The sequence below is a fragment of the Herpailurus yagouaroundi genome, unplaced genomic scaffold, assembly GCF_014898765.1.
Source record: "Herpailurus yagouaroundi ecotype Mexico unplaced genomic scaffold, PumYag 186, whole genome shotgun sequence".
In the NCBI taxonomy this organism is placed as follows: Eukaryota; Metazoa; Chordata; class Mammalia; order Carnivora; family Felidae; genus Herpailurus; species Herpailurus yagouaroundi.
The window spans coordinates 3,358,672-3,381,032 of NW_024412417.1; the positions used below are offsets into that span (position 1 = coordinate 3,358,672).

General features: G+C 39.3%; 1 long non-coding RNA gene across 1 annotated transcript in view; it reads left to right on the top strand.

Moving 5' to 3' along the window:
• Positions 1 to 18,943, top strand: part of LOC121042676 (uncharacterized) — a 34,669-nt gene extending 15,726 nt beyond the window's left edge. Inside the window, exons 3-6 of the long non-coding RNA XR_005796377.1 lie at positions 4,455 to 4,695; positions 6,753 to 6,932; positions 11,460 to 11,501; positions 18,729 to 18,943. This is a non-coding gene — a long non-coding RNA (uncharacterized LOC121042676). The remainder of the gene's footprint in view (positions 1 to 4,454; positions 4,696 to 6,752; positions 6,933 to 11,459; positions 11,502 to 18,728) is intronic.
• The last annotated feature ends 3,418 nt before the right edge of the window (positions 18,944 to 22,361 follow it).

Genomic DNA, 22,361 nt, shown 5'->3' on the forward strand with positions numbered 1-22,361 from the left:
GTGTCGTCTTTCCCGCCTCAATATACTCTTAATAACTGTAGGAGTTTCCCCTACTACATAGGACTTTGTAGATAAAATATGAAGGACAAATTGCAAGCGGCTGAAACCACAAAATAGAACAAGAAGTATATATGAGAAACTTGATCCTAAATTGAACCCATAATAACATTCAGTGAAGTTTTGATCTTAGCTTCAAGTTTCTCTTAGCCAAGTGTACCTACAGAACCTCCTCTGTTCTGTTCTCTCTTTGTTGTTCTTAAGATGCCAGGTTCTTTTGACTCTTTTCTTGTGTTTTGTGCCATTCTTTCAATTGCAGGGCTGTTGATATGGTCGCTTCCTTGTACATGCCCTTTTTTAAATCTTTTTGCAATCTTTGAATTTTTCCATCAGTATAGTCTCTGCCAATGGGATTTCTAAAGGAAGCTGCTGTGTTCAGTTCTCATTGCTAAATACTTACAACCCATTAGCTGCTCTTTGTTTTTGTAGCCCATGAACCCTCTGTGTGCTGCCCCTTGGTAGTAATGAGGTGGAGGGGGGTGGGAGGTAGGTATGGAGTGGGGTGCCAGTCAGGTGTTATATTTTGCCCCTTTTGACTAGCTTCACTTTCAGATTGGGTGTAAACTGAAAACACATCTCTCCTTTGGACAGAAATGTTACCCTTTCTTTAACAACATTAAACATAATCTTTGGCTGTAGCCTCTCAGGAACTTTTCTGATTCACTATTTTATGCTCACAAATTATGTGGTACACAAAAAAGCTTCATAATACATTTGGCCATTGTTGAGGTTAGAAGGGTTTGTATATTACTCTTTCTCCTCCCCACCTAAATTCTGAACTGATTGACAGAGACACATGAGTCAGGAAAAGGAAGGTCAAAATTTTAACTCTATTACTGATAGGGTTGATGAGGAGTATGTCTTTGGAGGAAAGACAAGTAATGACAACCTACTGACACCTAGTCCTTTGGACAGCTTGACAGAGAGGAAGTCTGAATCCTTAGTGCAGACACATTAACCCAAGCCATTGGCTGCCCCCTCCTCCCAGGTAATTCCTTCCACCACCATGTTGAAGAATAAAGGGGTGGCGGGTGAAAAGTCCAGATAAACACTCTTTCGTGGAGACCAGGCAATGAATTATTCAAGACAGATATGTTTTCTAATGATGTTTTAACAGTAGTTCTAAGAAAATAACAACGACTGACCATAACAGTGTCTAACAACTGACTTCTGAACGGTGGAAAATTAATTTCTTCCTTTAAGATAATGTCAAACACAGTAGGAATTTTTAAAAATCAGGAAAGTTAAAGTTTATTCCCCCGTCTATGAACGAACATGATGAACGTTGTAATTAGGTGCAAACTTGTGATAATTCCACTAATGATCTATTCAATTTAGCAATATATGATTCAGAGGGTTGAATTTTTTTTTTTTTAAGTTGTCACATGCTGTTAGTTATCCCTGCCTTTCCTCCACCGCATTCCTCCACCTTCCAATAGTGGTAAAGTTATATCCGGCTACACAGCCACCCCATGAAAGAAACCCTTACCCAGTCTTTCTTACAGTGAGAGGTAACCATGGAAATATGTTCTCAGCAATAGAATGGCAGAGTATAAGTGACACCTGCAATTCCAACCTCATTTGCTTAAAGGAAATGCCTTGCTCTCCACTTTCTTTCCTCTTCTTGGGCTGAGATACTGAGATGATAGAGACCAGTGGCATCAGGGACCCTTAATAAACTAATGGACCAGAGCCTTTCTACCAGCTTAGACTGGCTGGACTTTAAGATGAGAGAGACACACTTCTGTCTTTTTTAGGCCACTGTGTTTTTTGAGTCTCTTTTTAATGTCAACCTAACATTTGTAGCAACTAGACAAATATTTACACCTAGTTTTAAAAGTGTTGAAATATTCAATAGGAAGAAATCTGTACAATGAACTATTGTAGTGGGTTGAACGTGAGCTTACTTGGAAAAAGAAGAATTATGTTAAAGATCTCGAGGTGAGATCATCCTGCATTAATTGAGTGAACCCTAAAGCAAATGACACATGTCCTTATAAGGGACAGAAGAAGAATATAGAGGATAGGGAGGCCATGTGAAGATAGGGAGGGATTCAAGGAATGCATCTACAAGCCAAAGAAATTCCAGAGCTTCCACAAGCTGGAAAAGGCAAAGGAGGATTCTCCACCTTCAGAGGGATCATGACCCAGCCTGTACCTTGAATTCAGACTTCTGGTATCCAAAACTGTGAAAGAGTAAATTTATGTTGTTTTTAAGCCACCCAGTTTGTGGTGATTTGTTACAGCAGCCCTAGCTATCTAATAAAATTTGATAATGATTTTTAAGAAAATAATTCATAAATCCAACACCCAAAGGAGAGCATTTTGGTGTATTTCCTACCACAGCTATCTAATAAAATTTGATAATGAAGTTGGAGAAATTCAAAAATCCTTTTTTGTTTTGTTATGCAATACCAAAAGGAGCATAGAGCACTAATATGAAAGTGGTTCATTCATTCCTTTGTAAGACACCTTCTTATTGCCTGAGGTATATCAGCCACTGAAAGGTACAGAGTATATAAAGATCAGAGAGACATGGTCCCAACCTTTAAGATGTTCATAGTCCTTGGAAAGGAGATATGTATGTGGACAACACTGTTTAATTTGTTAAAAAAAAAAAAAAAACTAAAAGGAAAGAAACTTTTTGTCACAATTATAGACTACTCGGCAACAAGAAAACCAACCACGGAGTTTTGGGGCAAATATGTTTGACCAACTAAGAAAGTCAGATATTCCGTTTGTTCCACAGCAATCATTCTGTCGGGGGAATATGACAAAAACTGTATTAATAATGGTCCTTGTATTTGTAAAGCTTTCACTTTATAAGTTGGGATTATTATGGATTTGGATTCCTGTTTTTTGTATCTTTATTAACTTAAAAGTAAGTTTATGGAATACCATTCTGTTCTAACTAGTGAACGTCTCCAATTTAGAGTAAGTTTTAAAAATCTATTTCAGGGTGCCTGGGTGGGTCAGTCAGTTATGCATCTGACTCTTGATATCACCTCAGGATGCAATCTCGTGGTCATGAGATTGAGCCCCATCGTTGGACTCCAGCTCCGTGCTGGAGCATGGAGTCCGCTTGGGATTCCCTCTCTCCCTCCCTCTCTGCCCGTCACCCAACCAGTAAATAAATAAATGGATACATAAATAAGTGAACTTTAAAAAAAATCTACTGAATGCAGAGAATTTTTCTAGAGTAAAGAGAATTGTTCATAATTCCTTCTCACATCCCCAGTTTATGAAATTCACTTTTTATATCTGGCAACCCCATAAATTAGGATCTATTTCAAAATTATGTTCAAAACAACAAAAATTGCCCTTATGATCACGTAGGAAGAATGCATTGAGTATTATTTCTTGGACTGAATTTAGACTTTGGTATGAACAATGCAAGGCTCTCCCCTATGTAAGTAAACTATTAAACAATATGGAATCTATTGTCTAAGTTACCTCTAAATTTTATTATGGAACCAAAGATCCTTACTAGATTCTTTTTTTTTATTATTGTTTATTACTTTTGAGAGAGAGAGACAGAGACAGAGACAGAGACAGAGACAGCAAGCAGGGAAGGGGCAGAGAGAGAGGGAGACATAGAATCTGAAGCAGGCTCCGGGCTCTGAGCTCTCAGGACAGAGTCCGATGTGGGGCTCGAACTCACCGTGAGATCATGACCTGAGCTATAGTCAGCCGCCCAACCGACTGAGCCACCCAGGCGTCCCCCTTATTAGATTCTTTTATTGGGAAGGACATCTTCCTTAATAACTCCCACTGTCTTCAACGTGATGTAGGTAATGTGAAAATCTGATTCTACCCTCTCTCCTAGTACTTTAATGTTTCATATCATTTTTTTTATTTTTTATTTTTATAAGTTTATTTTTGAGAGAGAGAGAGGGCACAGGTGGGGGAGAGGCAGAGAGCAAGGGAGAGAGAGAGAGAGAGAGAGAGAGAGAGAGAGAGAGAGAGAGAGAGAAAATCCCAAGTAGGCTCTTCACTATCAGTGCAGAGCCAGACATGGGACTCAAACTCATGAACTATGAGACCATGACCTGAGCAGAAACCAAGAGTTGGAGGCTTAATCGACTGAACCACTCAGGCGCCCCTCATTTTTTATTTTGACTCACTTCCTATTTTTCACTCAGTGCCTAACTTGTGTGATATCTCCTTTTATAGTAGGCAGACTTATCTTGGACACACAAAATGTATATTTACTGTGTAGCAAGCATATACTGAAAATAAGTATGCATAAAAGTACTGGAAGGAAATACACCAAAATGCTCTCCCTTGGGTGTTGGATTTACAAATAATTTTTTTTTTAATCTCTTCTGTGATTTCTGTCCTAACCTTCTATAATAAAAATTTAATTGATTTTGATGTTTGTTTATTTGCAATTTAAGGTATCAACTTCCATTCTCCAAATGGTATCCATTCTACAAATGGAAATAGGAGAATGCAGTGTGGTCTCTGTCGCTCATGCTCAGTGAACACAGCTGAGTCCAAAGTTGTCTTTCCGGGATTAGATGGCGAAGGTGGAGTATCCCTTGTGAGGAATTCCTACTAAGGAATCTCTGCCTAGGCAGCTTGCGGGGCAAGAGTAGGTGCTGAGTTGCTCTCCTCACCAGTGCACGAGGCATGCAGGTAAAAGTAAACAACATTCTCAACAGTTTACTCAGTCCAAATTCATTTTAAGTAAAATATTTACGACATTCAGAAACTATAGTCCCAACAGAAAACAAAAAACAAAAACAAACGGCATCACTGACGTACTCAAATTTAGCTTAAGTTCTGAAAAAGGTAACGAAATGACATTTTCATTTAAATACCTAGGTATTTGCTATAATCTTAGAATGCCATATGGTGGTTACTAGTTTATCAGGTAGAAACATCGAGCATATTTGTATATATTTGTAGGTGCATAGCATTTTAATGAATTGTCTTTTTTTTTTTTTTACTACTAAAATTCTGTATACAGCTCATCTCAGTACTATTGGTTTTGATAATATAATGTTTGATAAACTGATACAACCTTTGGGAAAGGGTAACATGAGATGCCTTGTTCTTTTAAAGAAATTTTTTTTAATGTTTATTTTTGAGAGAGAGAGAGAGACAAAGCATGAGAGAGAGACACACACAGAATCCGAAGTAGGCTTTAGGCCCTGAGATGTCAGCACAGAGCCCAGTGTGGGGCTTGAACCCACGAGCCGTGAGACCATGACCTGAGCCAAAGTTGAACGCTTAACTGACTGAACCACCCAGGCGCCCCAGGAGATCCCTTGTTCTATGAAATTAAAGCAGCCAGGAGCACCTTGGTATTTTAAACACCTACTCAGGTAACAGCCAACAACAAAATCAGTTTTGTGCTGATGTTGCTGTTTCTTCGCTCTGAGTAAGATTGTTGTTTGACTCAAAGCCATTTTGCTTCTTGGAGTGAATCTTCTTTCATATTTTTCATCCAGGTTTTCATATGGATGTTTTCAAATAAAATATATAAGTAGAAAAATATGAAACCAGCCAGGGGTTCAGTTTCAACCTCAAAACACAAAAAGAGAAAAAATCAAACGTGGCAAAGAATAAAGTTGTCCTGTGTTTCTAAGACTTAAAACATTCACTTATAAAAACACTCATATTCTCAGACAAACAGAAAAATATTGCCCCTAGTGAAACAGTGTTGGCTATTATATGAAATACAGTCAAGTGAAACGAGAAATAAGGGCAAGCATAGACAGATACTAAAGAGAAACTTCATTGTGTAAATGTCCTCAGAAATGAACTTGGAAAAACATACCTCCCTGGGTATAAATATTTCAGCTGAGTTTAGGCAAAGGTGTAATCTATTGAAGTCAGCAGAAATCATGCCTTCATACAGTTCTGGCTAGAATATGGTTTTTTAATGATCACTAACATCTCATAGAAAGGTCTATATAAATTTTTTGTCTTAATTACTTGAAGCAGGAGCTCCTGTTTCCATGGTGAGCTTTTCCATGAATTAATATTTTGAAATACCCATTTCCTAAAAATGAGGGGATGATCATTATTTCAGTTGTAAACAATTAGTTGCATTATTTTCTTTTGCAAAGCTGCCTTGCAAATATTGTTTGAGCATGTTAGCATAATACCAGGTAACCTCATGTTATGTTTTAGTAATGTCTGCGTAGACATTTCATTTATGGGAGATATTTCATCTGTCCATCATGGGTCAACCTATTGGTAAACTGTGCTTATTTGAAATCTTCTGTTTAAAAAAAATTGTTTTTAAATTTTAATTTAGAGAGAGAGAGTGCATGCAGGGGAGAGGGGCATGGGTTGGGGAGGGGGTGAGAGAGAGAGAGAGAGAGAGAGAGAGAGAGAGAGAGAGAGTCAAGCAGGCTCCATGCTCAGTGATGAGCCTGACAGGAAGCTAGATCATGACCCTGGGATCATGACCTGAGCCAAAATCGAGAGTAGGCCACTCAACCAATGGAGCCACGCAGGTGCCTCTGAAGTCTTCTGTTTTTAGCGTAATGATTTATCTAACTGACTTTGGGAGTCTGTAAAAGAACAAAAATGGTTTGGGATTAAACACAGTCCATATCATCACAAAGAGAGAAAATGCGTTATAAAGAATAAACTAAAGCAGTTTTAGCACATCAGCTTGATGAAGGCCGTCTGCTTTTGTTGCCTGCATAAATTGCCTTCTTTAACTTACTTATCTGCAGATGCTGCCACGGAGTCTCAGCTCTATGCAAGACCAGCCCTGATCATGCCTTAAAACAGTTTGAATCAAGCTGGCATTTTCCCCCGCAAAAGTTCAGCAAGCATTAGAATATACCAGTCAGAACACAGAAGAGAAATACAACCTGGAGACGCAAAATTCAGAAGGCACCAGCATTTTAATGGTTAGTAAAGCCATGGCAATGGGTGGGATCATCTAGCAAAGGGAGTAGAAAAATCTTTATCAGCTGTCTACAATTCATGTGCTTTCTAAATAAACACAACGCCTTTACATCATAACTGAGAATCCTAGCAATATCCACATTATTCCAGCTTTAGTTTTTGTGGTCTGTATTATGAAACTAATATTTTTGCCTCTTTTTCAAAACACTGTAAAATTTGGGGCACCTGGGTGGCTCAGTCGGTTAAGTGTCCGACTTCAGCCCAGGTCACGATGTCGCAGTCTGTGAGTTCGAGCCCCGCGTCAGGCTCTGTGCTGACAGCTCAGAGCCTGGAGCCTGCTTCGGATTCTGTGTCTCCCTCTCTCTCTCTGCCCCTCCCCTGTTCATGCTCTGTCTCTCTCTGTCTCAAAAATAAATAAAAACATTACAAAAATTTTTTTTTAAAAAAACCACTGTGAAATTTAATACACATTTCCACATTATACGTGCAAACTCCCTGATGAATAAGGAGAGCAGCTAGTAACTCAACTAAGGGAATAGCCATGGCTCCTGTCTACCTCCCAGCCTTTCTAGAAACAGCAGATGAAACTATCTGGGCAGATATCTTTGAGACTCAGTATACAAAAGTCAGAATTTACAGGATGCTCTTGCAAGCAGCAGGTAATATCCGTTTCTAAACATACGTGCAATGAGAAGTCTTGAGCATTGGTTTTTGGAAACCCGTGTGGCGATTGGTAGTTCCGTTCATCACCCAATTTCAATGTGGCCGCAGTGTGACTCACAGTAGACCTGATTTTATTACCGGTATTCAAATAATTTGTGTTTCTCTTAACATTTGATAGCTCTCGAATTCGAAACCCCAGAAAACAGATGAACAGGTGTGTGTACTAGCATGGGCACCCTTTGTTCAGTGTGGGCGGTCTTGGGTTCACCGTCAAGATTTGTTGAACTCCATGGTCTGGTTTGTAAATGTTTTATTGGTCTGTATACCCTCTTATCAGGGCCTTTACTGACACCAACACCAGTAGACTGTATTCTGCAAACAAAAATAGCATTTTTACTTCTAATCAGTTTTTCCTGCTTACGTTGTTTAGAAATTCGAGTGAGTCAGGGTACTATTTAATGATGTTTTGCCGGACAGTACCAAGGATGTCCCTGAAATTGCCTCAAGTAATTATATCCTCCCCAATACTTCTGAGAGGTATATTCTCATAAAGCAAAATCAGGGGCAAAAATAACCAAACAACAACAGTGAAAAATTTTATTAGTTGGGAATTTGGCTTCAAGCCACAGTACAAAGCTCTAGTAAACTGGGCCGAACACATGAAAGGCTTCTTTTTCTTAAGCTTGTTTGGCCTAAATAGCCTCAGGCGAAAGCAGGCTCCTAGGATTGCTCTCTCTTCCTTTCAAGCTTCAAAGGCAGCCAGCCCTGAGACTTCAGTGAGCACTAATGGAAATGGAGCGAAAGCCAAAGAGGACCCTGTTAGCTCCCCTGTGTGTTGCTGAAGTAAACTTTGTTGGGCCCCAAACTTAGGGAGAGGATAACCTTTCTGTGCCCCCCCCCCATCCTGCCAGCAACAGAGAGGCTTGCAGTGACCTATAGCCTCTTGGAAAACTGTGCCCTTGAAAAAAGCAGCTTAATTAGTATTCTATGATCTGCCAGTGCAATCAACCCTCCTCCCTCCTCTATCCTTAAAGTGGGATAAAGAATGTGAATGTGGAATGGTGTTTTATGCCTAAGGAACAACAAAACTATTTCAAGTAATTGAGTACATTTCTTAAAAGAAAGCAACGTCTTGTTGCCTTCTTGTCTTCTGTTAGAGCTTTGATAAAAAGAGGCTCTTTTGGGACCCCCCAAGTCTGTGAAAAATAAATCAGCCATCTTCTGATGCCTTGGGGACCAGTGGAAAAGTGTAAGCATACACACACGCACATTCTTTACAATAAGTCTCTGGCATTAACCCAGAGCCCTAGTGAGCAAGGCTGAGTCATAGATTTCTACAAGGACTCCTTTTGTGCTGTTGGCCTAAAGCCTAGATAAAAAGAAAGCAAAGAGGTCTCTTTGACTTCTCTGGCCTAGGCCTACACTCGAATTTTTGCTTTAAGAGTCTTGCTACTTTGTTAATAGTAAGAAGGGAGGAAAGAAAAGTTTAATAAAAAGAGCACCGAGGGTAAAAGAATTTTTTTCTCTTACACTTAGAGATGATCTTACCTGAGTTACCAAGTCCTAGGCCATTCAACACCGGGGAGGGTATATGTGTTGGGGGGCATTTTAAGAAAAAACCAGGTGAAAGGACACACTGGTTGAGGCAGAGCAGTGAAATTGAGATTCTCACAGAACCCTGAAGATGCCAAAGTCAGAGCTATTTACTTATCTTCAAATCTCTGAAGTCTTCTGCTACTGGCTGACCGGCTTTACTTCTTCATTATAACTTCCCTCAGCTTCTCCTCTTGAGACGCTCGTCAAGTTTTGTTGTTCTTCCACAGCCATCTTTTCCTAGATTGGAAGCTTCCTAAGGGCTGAGACATGTTTGTCTTATTCTCTAGCACTTAGTAGGCACTGAGTAGACTTTTTTTTCCCTATTGAATAACATTTACATTGTGCCCTTGACTATAACTTTTATTCAGAGCAGCATTGAGAAGGGTATTTCAGGTGACTGTTTCTTCACCTCCTCCAAAGAGTAGTGTTTAGCCAACATTAACTCAAGAGATATTATCATGTGAATAAATGATGAGGTTGGGGAAATTAAATCTCATACGTATATGTTTTGTTCATTGCTGACCCCTCAGACTGGGATTTATGTGTCCTTAACCCCATGGCCATCCTCCTTTCATAGACCTCTAATAATTTCTTCATAAAAATTTGCATTTCAACTGGACTGTAAACTCCAGGAGTTGCAAGAGACTACTCTGCTTTGCTCACTACTGAATTCCTAGCACCCATCACCTGGCCTAGCCTGTATTTAATAAGCATCTGTTAAATGAATGGATAAAACATTCAGGAATTTTTTTCCAGACACTGATCATTAACAGTAAAGCTACTTTACCCACTGGATCGCCTCCATGTTTTTAGTCACAGACCATCAGAAGACTAACGTGTATGCTATCTATTGGAGTGACTGTAGCCATTGATGTTCAAGATGATTTTAGGCTTATGCTTCAGCGGTTCTTATATTTCATTAGAAAGACAAAGGAAAAAGAAATATCACTATAGCTGAAATACATTGTAAAAGATATCTGAAACTCAGCTCTAAAACACACACCTCTAACTTGTGACATAAGGTAGCACACAGATCTGTACCCAATCTGGCAGTATAATAGCTTTTACTGCATAAAAGTTTGTATATATGTTAATGATGGTAGAACCCATTTTTGAATTTACATGTGGTCCACAAGTAACTCTTGGTTCAAAGTGGTGTTTCTATTTCAGATAATTTTAATGAAGTCCACTTACTTAAGGTACCCTATATAAAGCACTTTTTAGTGTTTAAGTATAGATACCAAAATGACTATTAATTTCTTGAGTTACTGAATTTCCAGCAAATTATACCTTATGTATAATCAAGAAGTAGAACTTAAAAAGTCCATTTCTGTTTCTGCCTCATACATATTATTCTATTTCTTTAAGGAGGAAAATGAAGAGAGTAGGAGACAGTGATAATATCTTATTAATACACTATGTGCTTTTAAAAAATATACTTACCGTATTTCATATTAAGTACCTCTTAATGAACATTGTCAAAATAATAAAGACCTAAGAAGTCAAAGCAATCTAGACAGACTCGTTCTGAGAAAAAGTTGTTAATGAAACATAATATTTAGTCCAGGAAAACTCAAGTTTATTCAATAAACATCTAAATGTAATTTATTTCCATAAGGAACAGCTGTATGGAGGAGGGATAAAAGCAGGAGAGAGGAAAAAGGAAAACACAAACCAAAAAATAATAAATTTCACACAGAAATGAAGGAACAGAGGGTGAACACCTGAGAGGAGTAAAGTACTGTTGTGACACCTTGCCAGTCACTTGGGCTGTAAAATTCAGCATGTGACACAATTTCCCATGCCTTTTGAAGTACTAATTACATGATTAAGTACTCTTAACCTTGACCCTGGAAGCTCCAGGAGCTTTCATTCATTATTCATTAATGGGGTTTAAGACTGTTCTACTCTGGAGATACAAAGACTGTGCCTTCCAGGAATATGCAGTTGATTAGAGGAGACAGAAAGGTAATGAGGGGATGCTAATCTGGTTTAATATGTACTATAATACTGGAAATGCTATTTTCTTGTGTGTGGCAAAAGCATACTAGGAAAATGCTCCAAAAACTCCGTCAGGTTTTTTATATGTCAGATCCTAAAATGGCATTTCAGGACTTTTTTTTTTTTTTAACTGGTGTTGGTTGCACTTAAAATATGTATCCTATAGCAATGATACTTAAAATTATTTTATAGCCTCCTATATAATAAAATTAATACAGTTTTAGTCAGATTTTGTGTCAAGTCACTGTAAAATTTTTATCTTCTCCCAGAACTAACACAGGACCAGCCTTCTTCACACCTCACATCACAGAGTAAGTGGAGAAGAAAACTGAGAAACAATGAATTTAGCATTTATTATCTTGCTTTAGAATAGAATTATGGTGGGGCGCTTGGCTGGCTCAGTCGGTGTAGTATGTGACTCTTGGTCTCAGAGTCATGAGTTTAAGCCCTGAATAGAGTTTACGTACAAAGTAAAAAATAGGGGAGCTTGTATGGCCCAGTTGGTTAAGTGTCTGACTCTTGGTTTTTGGCTTCAGTCATGATCTCGAGGCTCAGGTCATGATCTCACAGTCGTGAGATGGAACCCCAAGTCAGGCTCAGCATAGAGTGTGGAACCTGCTTGGGAATCTTTCTCTCTGCCCCTCCCCTCCTCATGGTCATGTGCTCTGTCTCTAAAAATAAATAAACTTAAAAAAAAATAGAATAGAGTTATGGTTAAAATATGTTTAAATGATAACTCCTTTGAAGCTGCCCCAGCTTTTTCTGAGTCTAGGGTGTTGGGTATGTATGTGGTTCTGTGGGGGTTGGGCAGTGTTGCTATAGGGAATTCTATGTAGCATTGAACACCATTTTGTTACTTTTGTTTATGTGATAGATCATGGTGATCACTTTGATCTAAAATTAGGTAAAGTTCTGGAAGCTTCAAAAATGTATTTCCATTATCTAATCTGGGCTGAGCAAATAGTCTATGCAAAGGCTACTCCAAGTAGTTTCTTGTGGAGGATGTGGTTTGGTAGGTTGCAGGTGGGGAATACCCAGGGATAGCCAGAGACAAGCAGGAGCAGAGTCATGAAGGACCTTATATATTATGTGAGGAAACTTAGACTTTATTGTGAAGTTAAGTTATTTTCCATCCTGATGGTATTTCACAATCTAGTAGAGATTTAGACAGGGTCCTGCTACCTAATTTATCTTAAGTATATGTTAGCATTAACTACTCTAAAACAAAAATCTCAATTGGGTTGATGTTCTCTCCCCTCCTCTGATGGAGGCCATGTTACCTGTCAGAGGTGAGGTAAGTGGTGATTATGTCAGGATTCTGAGGAAAGTATTAACGATTCCCAGTGGATGTTATGGGGAAACGGTGAGGAGGGAACAAAAAAACAATTGCTGAACAGAGGCCATAAATTTGTAAGGAAGTCAATTTGTTCATTGCATTATTTTTCTCTAGGAGTCTCCAGCCTCATAGAAGCATAGAAGGCAAATTTTTGGAAGATTGGGAGTTTGGTGCAAGGGTGCAGCTGGAATTATTAGAAACAAAAGATACGGTCAAGAGCAGTTACTTTATAATTGTTGACTAATATTTAGGATTTAAATCATGGTTGAGAACAATCGCTCCGGCAGTGGTACGAAGGATCCTTATCCCTGCCAGAACAGAAAGCCCAGGCGCCGAAGCAGTAGGTACAGATGAATATGGATGAGGTCTGGACCTACATGAGGTAATGATAACAAAGGAAGAAGGGGTTGGTTTGAGTGTAATTTTTATATAGAATTAAATGAGATTTTTAAAGAAGTCGGTGAAATGGGAGATGATTCGCAGGTTCCTGACCGGGGTGACTGGGGAATGTTAATGTCCAGGTCGAGGTAGAAGCTAATGAATTTAGCTCGGACATGCTGAGTTGAGGGGCATCCCTGGAAAGATATCTAGTAATTGGGTATTTGGTATGATGCTTAGGAGAGAGAGCTAGGCTAGTGGTGTAATTTGGGAATCATTGTGTATTGGTGATTAGTATATTGGTGATTTAGACGCTTACCCAAGGAGTGTGTGTGTAATGAGGGAAGAGAAGATCAAAGACGAATTCCAGGGGAATACCAACATTTACAGAGTGGAAAGAATGAAGACACTTCTTAAGGAAATAAAAAGAAACAGAAATGATTGTCATGGAAACCTTGGAGGGGCGAAGACTTTCAAAAAATAGAGTGGTCAAGGATATTAATCTGTGAGGGGTCAAGTGAGATAAAGACTGGCTAACATCCATTTAATTTGGAAATTAGTAAGAACAATTTCAGTTAGTGGTGGTAGCAGAAATCAGATTCCTGTGGGTTGAGGAGTGAACAGAAAATGAAGAATTGAATTCAGAGTACTCTTTCAAGAGGCTTATTTATGAAGGTAAGAGCAGACATTAAACTACAGCTAGAAGAGAATCCAAGGTTGAAAGAAGTTTTTCTTTAAGATGGGAAAGATATGGGTTCATTTGCTTGTGGAGGGGAAGTCAGTGGGAAAAAAATCTTAGAGAAAAGCAAGAGGGAAAAATCTATGCCACAGAAATTAGTATGAGCAGAGATACAGCATGGAGCTTTGGAGGGGGGATTGGCTTTAACACAAGATTTAGACTGGTGGGTGGTAGAGAACTGGGGATTTTAGAAATGCATTGATATCCAGTTTAGTTTAATTGCACTCAGATGCGTGATTTCCTCCTTGGAGAGAATGCATGCCAGGCTGTCTCCACTCCTTCACTCACACCACCTCAGGAGAGGTGGAACTAATAACATACTTAGTAAATTTGATTAGAACAACTGAGCATTAGAATACTTGGCTGAGGGGCGCCTGGATGGCTCAGTCGGTTAAGTGTCCAACTTCGGCTCAGGTCATGATCTTGCGGTCCATGAGATTGAGCCCCGCGTCGGGCTCTGTGCTGACAGCTCAGAGCCTGGAGCCTGTTTCAGATTCTATGTCTCCCTCTCTCTCTCTGACCCTCCCCCATTCATGCTCTGTCTCTCTCTGTCTCAAAAATAAATAAACATTAAAAAAAATTAAGAATACTTGGCTGAATTCCAGCCACCCTTCCTTTTGGGAGCAATCTGCCTACAGAGAGAATATGTTCTCCTGCTCCTTCAAGGGCACACTCTTCCCCACCAAAAGGAAGAGTTGCCTTGGTTCAGTGCTGCCTTAAACTTGATGATGTGTGTCTCCTCCTGCAATTCAGCATTGTAAAGCTCCTGTGGTTAACGTACACAAAACCATATCCTCCACCCTGGACTTTGTAAGTAATAAAGATAATATTTTGGTCTCTGCTATTCCTTTCTTGCATTTATCTAGTAGATTAGTGCTGGATGAGAGAGAAGAGTATAATCTTTGTGTCAGTTAATCATTTACTCATCAAAGGTAGCACTGCCTACATGAGTATGGAAGACAGCTAGTTGCCCCCCACAGTCTGTTCTTCCATTGTTATTTGGATTTGGTTGCCCAGGTAGAGTCTGTGTTTCCCAGCCCCCTTGCATCTAGGTGTGGCCAGAGGACTTAGTGCTTCTGTGGAAAGTGATCAGCAGTAATGAGTGTAATTTCCGCACCACTTGATTAAAAGGAAATTACTTTCCCTCTTTTTTTGTCTGGGACCTTAGATATGGCTAAGGTCTTACACCTTAGATATGGCTATGAGCCAATTTGACTTCGTAGGGGAGGAATGAGCCCTAAGGATCAGCAGAACATTTAATATGGAGGGAATCTGCGTTGTTGAATACCCTTATAGAGAAGGATTGACCCACTAGGCTACATTGGACTATTACAGGACAGAGAAATAAACATTTACCTCATTTAAGTCATTGTATATTTGGGACTTTTTCTGATAGCAGCCTAGCCTTTACCTTAAAAGCCAGGATTGAGTTGTTAGAGCCTTAACCAACTGAGCCATCCAGGCACCCCTCCATCTACCTCTCCGGATCTTAAAATATTATTTAAGTGTCCGACTTCAGCTGAGGTCATGATCTCGTGGTTCACAAGTTTGAGCCCCACGTCAGGCTCCGTGCTGACAGCTCAGAGCCTGGAGTCTGCTTCGGATTCCGTGTCTCCCCTTCTCTCTGCCCCTCCCCCACTTAATGCTCTATTTCTCTCTCTTTCAAAAAGAAAAAAATTTTTAAAGATCCAGAGTGGTAGTTGGAATTTAACCTATTAAAGTCTTTAGCTATGAACTAGACCACTGGCATATAGATAATATATGCCAGTTTCTTACATAAATGAATAAAATAATTTCTTTTGTTTTATTTATTTACTTTTAAAGAGAGAGGGAGAGAGAAAGAATCCCAGGTGGGCTCCATACTGTCGACACAGAGCCCAATGCAGGGCTCGAATTCACACACCATGCGATCATGACCTGAGCCGAAGTCAGACACTTAACTGACTGAGCCACACAGGTGCCCCAGAAGAGCATAATTTCTAGTTTTAAAAAAAATGTGACAACCATGGATATAATGTTAATATGTTCCAAGAATGGTAGGTGAGACAGAAAGCTCTGTTTGTGCTTGTACGTCCCAGAAAGCAGGCTAAATAAACTTACACTCATTCAAATTCTGTTTATTTGTACCAATTCGTTCTCAATGACATTAGGAAAGTTTAACTGAGAAAATTATTCTGGGCATTCCAGGCAGAGGGCATAAATAGCAAGCATAAAGTTCCGAAGCCACCCGTGAACTCAGCATGCTCAGGGTTAGGAAGAACAGTGTGCCTGGTACACTGGTGAGGAAGAATCATGGGAAGTGAGCTTAGGCAGATTGGCTGGTCCTTGTAAGTCAGGATAAGAAACATGGGCTTTATTTGAGCCATGATGGAAACCATGAGAAAAGTTTAGGCAGTCCAATGGCATGAACAGATCTGCCTTTTAAAAATACCACTCCAGAAAATGGGTGCAAGGGAGGAAGCAGGAAAACTGATTAGAAGATACTGCAGTAATCCCGGCAAGTATCTGTCGGAGAGTGGTTCAGATCTTTTGGACAGTTTGGGGACTTTGAGCACAGCAAGCCCCTTCTTCAGCAAAAGAATAAATGTATTTAGTTGAACTGAAGAACTCAATACATATCAAAGATGTTTGTCTGGCACTCATTAGCCAGAACATTCCTTCACTCCCAAGCTCTGATAGGCTGCTCCCAGCGTGCCTTTGTTGTCAAGGAGTGAATGTCTTGGCTCAGCTCAGAAACCCTGAACAGGGGCCCTTGACCACAGCTGCTTGCTTCTGGGAACATGGTCAGTAAAATGAATGTCTAGATTTTCAGTTAATCAAATGAAACACCAGCTAGCCTTTTGGTTCAGTACTTCCCAAGTAAGTTCCTGCCAAATCCAGTCAATGTTGTGAGCTGTTAAATAGGCTTCGACAGCTGCCTGGCCTGGGAGACACTTGTGATGGTAAAGCTATTGACGGCTCACAGATGGGAGAGCTTTCAATATTAGCTGATCAAATGTGCCAGAAGAAAGAAAACAGCAAAATTGTCAAGAAATGGGTGCCTTCTGATTGGCACGGAAATGAGGCACCAGGGAATTGGAGCAGATGAATCTCACCCAAAGGCACATCCTAAAATGGATTGCAGATTGTTTCATTTTCCTTGCAGAACTAGTTCTCTTGATCTAATCTTAACCTATGATCCAGGCTTGACTGACTCCTTTAGATGCAGGAGCTCTTCCTACTGTGGGTGTTCCAGGAGCACCAGCCGTAGACAGGGAGCAACCTAGAGACCTTTCCACCATGATTCTGAAACAGATCCTGCCCACCACCAAGAAACTGACTTAGAGAATCTCGATTTGCGGAAAAACGGCCTTATATCTGTGTTCAGGCATGCATTCTCTCAAATGACAATTTTCTACTTTAACTAGAAATGTCAATTTGTTGGTCCAGTGTGTGTTGAGAACAAGGTTGGCAGAGGAAGGTCAGGGACACTGAAAAGAAGAGTAGATGAGATGAAATGCTGCTGTGAAGAATTGGAGAGGAAACTCACTGAGGTGTGTAAAAGGATTGTTTACTGAATAAGGTGGGAGAACACACACACACAGAAGCACAGTCTGCACTGTTGTTGGTTTCTCCAACAGCACTCTGCAGCTTTGCAGTAAAGGGAGTGAAGGCAGATGTCGTACAGAGCATGAGTACAAGTTTGGCAGAATAGCAGAGGAGAAAGACCCAAGTTCACGGTATTGACGGGCGACCATGTGCTTGGAGCAGTGAAGAAAGCAGCATAGGCTGGGATAGGAATGGATGTGAGATCAGGAAACAGCACATAGAATGTGATTTCTTTCACAGAATTCATGGAAGCAGAGAGCGAGCCGAGTGAGAATAAGAGGGAGGGAACCCAAAAGAGAAACAGTAGCCTTTTGACAAAGATGCATTCTCATTCAATCGGACACCATTACCTAAACTCTAACCTCTGAAAGGGTGATTCTCCTCCTTTTAGTCATTGAACAGTCAGAAAGTTGAAATCCTGCCCCCACCAGAGGGGTGATGCTATGTGTCTTATAGTCAGTTTGGGCCGAGATGACAAATCAATGCAATAGATTGAGTGGCTTATAAACAACAGAAACTTATTTCTCACAATTCTGAAAGGCTGGGTAGTCTGAGATCATGGTGCTGGCAGATTTGTTGTCAGTGAGAGCTCATTTGCTGTGCCCTCACATGGCAGAAGAAGGCCTAGGACACTCTCTGGGGTCCCTTTCATAAGGGTACTAATCTCATTCATAGGTTCTTCCAAAGATCCCAAAGATCCTACCTCCTAATACCATTATATTGGGGCTTATAGTCTTAACATGTGAGTTTTGGGAGGATACAAACATTCAGCCCATGCCACCATGCCAACATTTATTGAAAGCTTACTCTTTGGCAGTGGCCATGCTAAGAGGCTTTCACAAGCGTTCACAACTCAGTGGTGTGGGTTTTTTTAAGGGGGACTTTACATACCTTGCACAGTCACACATTACTGAGTGACAGAGCTGGGATTCACACTTGGGCAGAACACTGGCCAACCCCTTGTCCCCATGCTTAGCCATTATGCCGTACCATCATCTTCTCACTGGATGGAACAACTGGATATTGTTAACAAAAATTGTGATTTGAAAATTACTGTTGAACATGGAATGATTCATAGATAATTTATAAGGTTGGGAATATGGAAATCACATTAGTTGATTTATTGTTTTTCTTAACAACCTTTTGTTAAGCACCTACAATACAAAGCCCAGACCCTAACACAGTATAAAGTATGAATTAATGTTACCATCATCATGTGAAATACTGTATATTCAGCAGTTAGGAAAGAAATGTATTAGAATGTTACATATAAATATTTCAGAGTATTCTGTGTAACTCTGGACCTTACAACTGAGTTGGGATATAAAAGTTTGAGTAGTTATTCAGAAAGAGCCAAGGATATATACAACTTATTGACATACAGATACTGAAATAAAATTCAAAATTTGTGTCCTAAGTTTAATAAAAGAAGAAACCAAGTAGTAGTCTCCATGCAATCTAAAGGATCTTTTTTTTTCTTTCTTTTTTGATGATTAGTGAGCAACCTGCTACAGTGGACCACAACAAATTCCTGAAGGAGGAAATGAGCAATTATCTATATCCATGAAAGGCACGTTGAGAGAACATATTCATGGGGACAAACTTAGGATAAATGCAAAGTATTTCTTGCCTATGGAAATTGTCAGAGATTAGAATGCCAGGGGATTGTGTGGGATCTTCCCCTTGAGTAATAAAGAGGAGACAGAAGACAGGCAGTTACCTCCTGAGTATCTTTCATTCTTAAGGTGTGGGTCATCTGTGTCAGATGGATTCTAAATGCCATCATCACCTGGACAATTTGGGTGATGAGCAGGTTTTGCCATTACCCAAATAACCACTGTCTGATGGAAGTGGGAGCTCCATGGTTGTCCCTAAATAGAAGAGGTAAAATACAGAGGGAGGAAAGTAGCTTTAAATAGAAAGCAAGAATGAGAAAGTTCTTGCCATCCTCAAGATGGACACTCATTTAAAGAAGTCTCCTGTACTTGTATTTCATTATCTATCTTTTAAATACAGATTTCCTTGGATTTATCATGGAGTTACATTCCTATAAACCCATAAATTGAAAATATCATAAGTCAAAAACACATTTAATACATCTAACCTACTGGACATCATAGCTTAACCTAGCCTACCTTAAATGTGCTCAGAACACTTACATTAGCCTACCACCGGGCAAAATAAAGTCTAACACAAAGTCTATTTTATTATAAAGTGTTACATATCTCATGTAATTTATTGCATACTGAACTGAAACTGAAAAAAGTTCAGTATGGGTACAGAATCATTGTAGGTGTTATTGGTTGTTTACCCTCATGACCACCTGGCTGACTGAAAACTGCAGCCTGACTTGCTGATTCAAAATTCGAAGCGCAGTTTCTACTTAACGCATATTGCTTTTCCACCATGATAACGTCAAAAAATCATTAAGCCGAAAGGTTGTGAGTTGGGGACTGTCTGCAATATGCTCAAGTAAGAATGACATGGTAGTGAAAACATCAGGTAAAGTATACTTTAGTCTGAAGCTTAAAGAACAGCTCACATTTTTTTATATAAGTTTTATATGTCGTGTGATAGGAACACAGTTGAGAGTTGGGTAATTATCGTTATTTAGAAGCTCTTCTGCTTGACATATCTCATTAACTCTGCTAGTAAAGTATCACTTCAAATGAGAACATGTTTATGTTGAATATTTTTAAATGGACAGTGTAGGGTGGGGGTTGCATTTGGTGAAGTGGAAAAATTAAAAGTTAAGGGTCATACTTTGAGGATGAAAATAATTTTTGTTTCTGATGTTGTTAAAAAGGAAGAAAAGGGTTTTGATCAAATTGAAATAAAATTTTAGAACTCTGAATGTTTGGAGACAGTAATATCAACAAATAATATTTGTACTTTCAGTGGACTATCTTATTATAAGATTGCATAAGTCACATATATAGCAAAATGAATAAACCAGAAGTCATTTTATTCTAAATAGTTGTAACAATACTTTTCTGATAGGGGTGCCTGGGTGGCTGGTTGGCTAAGTGTCCTACTCTTGATTTCATCTCAGGTCATGATCTCATGGTTCATAAGTTCAGGCCCCTCATTGGGCTCTGTGCTGACAGTATGGAGCCTGCTTAGGACTCTCTCTCTTTCTCTCTCTCTCTCTCTCTCTCACTCACTCTCGCTCTCGCTCTCTCTACCCCTACCTGACTTGTGTGAGCATGCATGCACTCTCTCTTTCTCAAAACAAATAAATAAACTTACAAAAAAAAATAAGGAATACTTTCCTGGTAGATACCTAGCCATTGTTATCTAAGAAATGAACACATGCATTCTTCAAAAATGTACTCAACAGTTTTGAATCTATGCCATACCTCTAGTCACACTCCATGCCTTCATTTTATGTAATATTTCTTGATGTTTCCCCCAGTTGTTATTTCCAGGCCTTTCTGTTATTGTTCTTTGCTGCACTCTTAGTGAAGAACATTCTGGAATATTACAACCATTTAGGAAAAATAGACTCCTAATGGAGAACATAAAAACAAACCAAACAAAAAGAAATCCCACATAATTCCAGATGACAAACCAGGGAAGTTTTCTGATAATAAAAGATGGAGACTTGACTTTACCTCACAGACCTTCATTTTATGCTTGGAACCCACTCCTCACCCTGACACCTTTAGTTACATGAATATGTGGTGAAAACACCTTTCTAAATTAGAAAAATTCAAGATTTGAGGACTTCACAGAATAAATTACTCTGGAAAAGTTAAAACTTGTTTCTTTAATGGAAGATGAAATTGAAATTTTGCAAATTAAATTTTCTTGAAGAAAATAGTTGCCTTCCCCTCCACCAAATCTACCTTCTTATACACCTAGAGTCTTACGAAAAAATACAAATTATGGGGGCACCTGGCTGGCTCAGCAGTTCGAGTGTCGGGCTTCAGCTCAGTCATGATCTCATGGGTTTTGAGTTTGAGCCCTGCATCAGGTTCTCTGCTGTCAGCACAGAGCCGGCTTTGCATCTTCTGGCCTCCTCTCTCTCTGTCCCTTCCCTGCTCGCTTGCACTATCCCTCTCACTCTCTCTCTCTCTCTCTCTCAAAAATAAATAAAACATTTCAAAAAATGCAAATTATGAAATCATTTAAGCCCTACTGGATCAGAATTGGAGTGGGGGGAGAAGGAGTGTTGTCGCCAATCAGTATTTTTTAATTCAAGTATAATTGACATATAGGGTTATATTTGTTTCACTTGTATAATATGATTCAACAGTTCAGTACATGACTCACTGTTCATCATGATAAGTGTACTATGAATCCCCCTGGGAACCACTAGCATGTCCTCTATATTTAAAAGTCCTATTCTGTTGGTCTCTTTTTTTCTTTTCTTTACTTTTTTTTTAATTCTACGTATGAGTAAAATCACATAGTATTTGTCTTTCTTTGACTAACTTATTTCATCACCATTATACCCTCTAGATCCATCCATGTTGTTGTAAATGGCAAGGTTTCATTCTTTTCTTGTGGCTGAAAAATATTCCATCATACACACACACACACACACACACACACACCACCATCTTCTTTACCCACTCATACCCACTCATCTATGCACGGACGCTTGGGCTACTTCTGTATCTTGGCTATTGTAAACATAGGGATATATACATACGTATACGTATATATATATATATATATATATATATATATATTTGAATTAGCATTTTCATTTTCTTTGGGTAAATGCACCACAGTGGTGTTACTAGAGCCTATGGTAATTCTATTTTTAATTTTTTGAGGAACCTCCATACTGTGTTCCACAGTAGCTACACTAGTTTGCATTCTCACCAACAGTGCATGAGGGTTCCTTCTTTTCCCACACCCTTGCCAACACACTTATTTTTTGTGTTGTTGATTTTAGCCATTCTGATGGGTGCGAGGTGATATCTCATTGTTTTAATTTGCATTTCCATAATGATGACTGGTGTTGGCCAGAGTGTCTTTTGGCCATCTGTATGTCTTCACTGGAAAAATATCTGTTGATGTCCTCTGCCCATTTTGAATTGGACGGTGATGAGGAGGATGAAGATGATGATGATGATTTTGGTGTTGAGTTGATTAAGTTGTATATTTTGATATTCATTC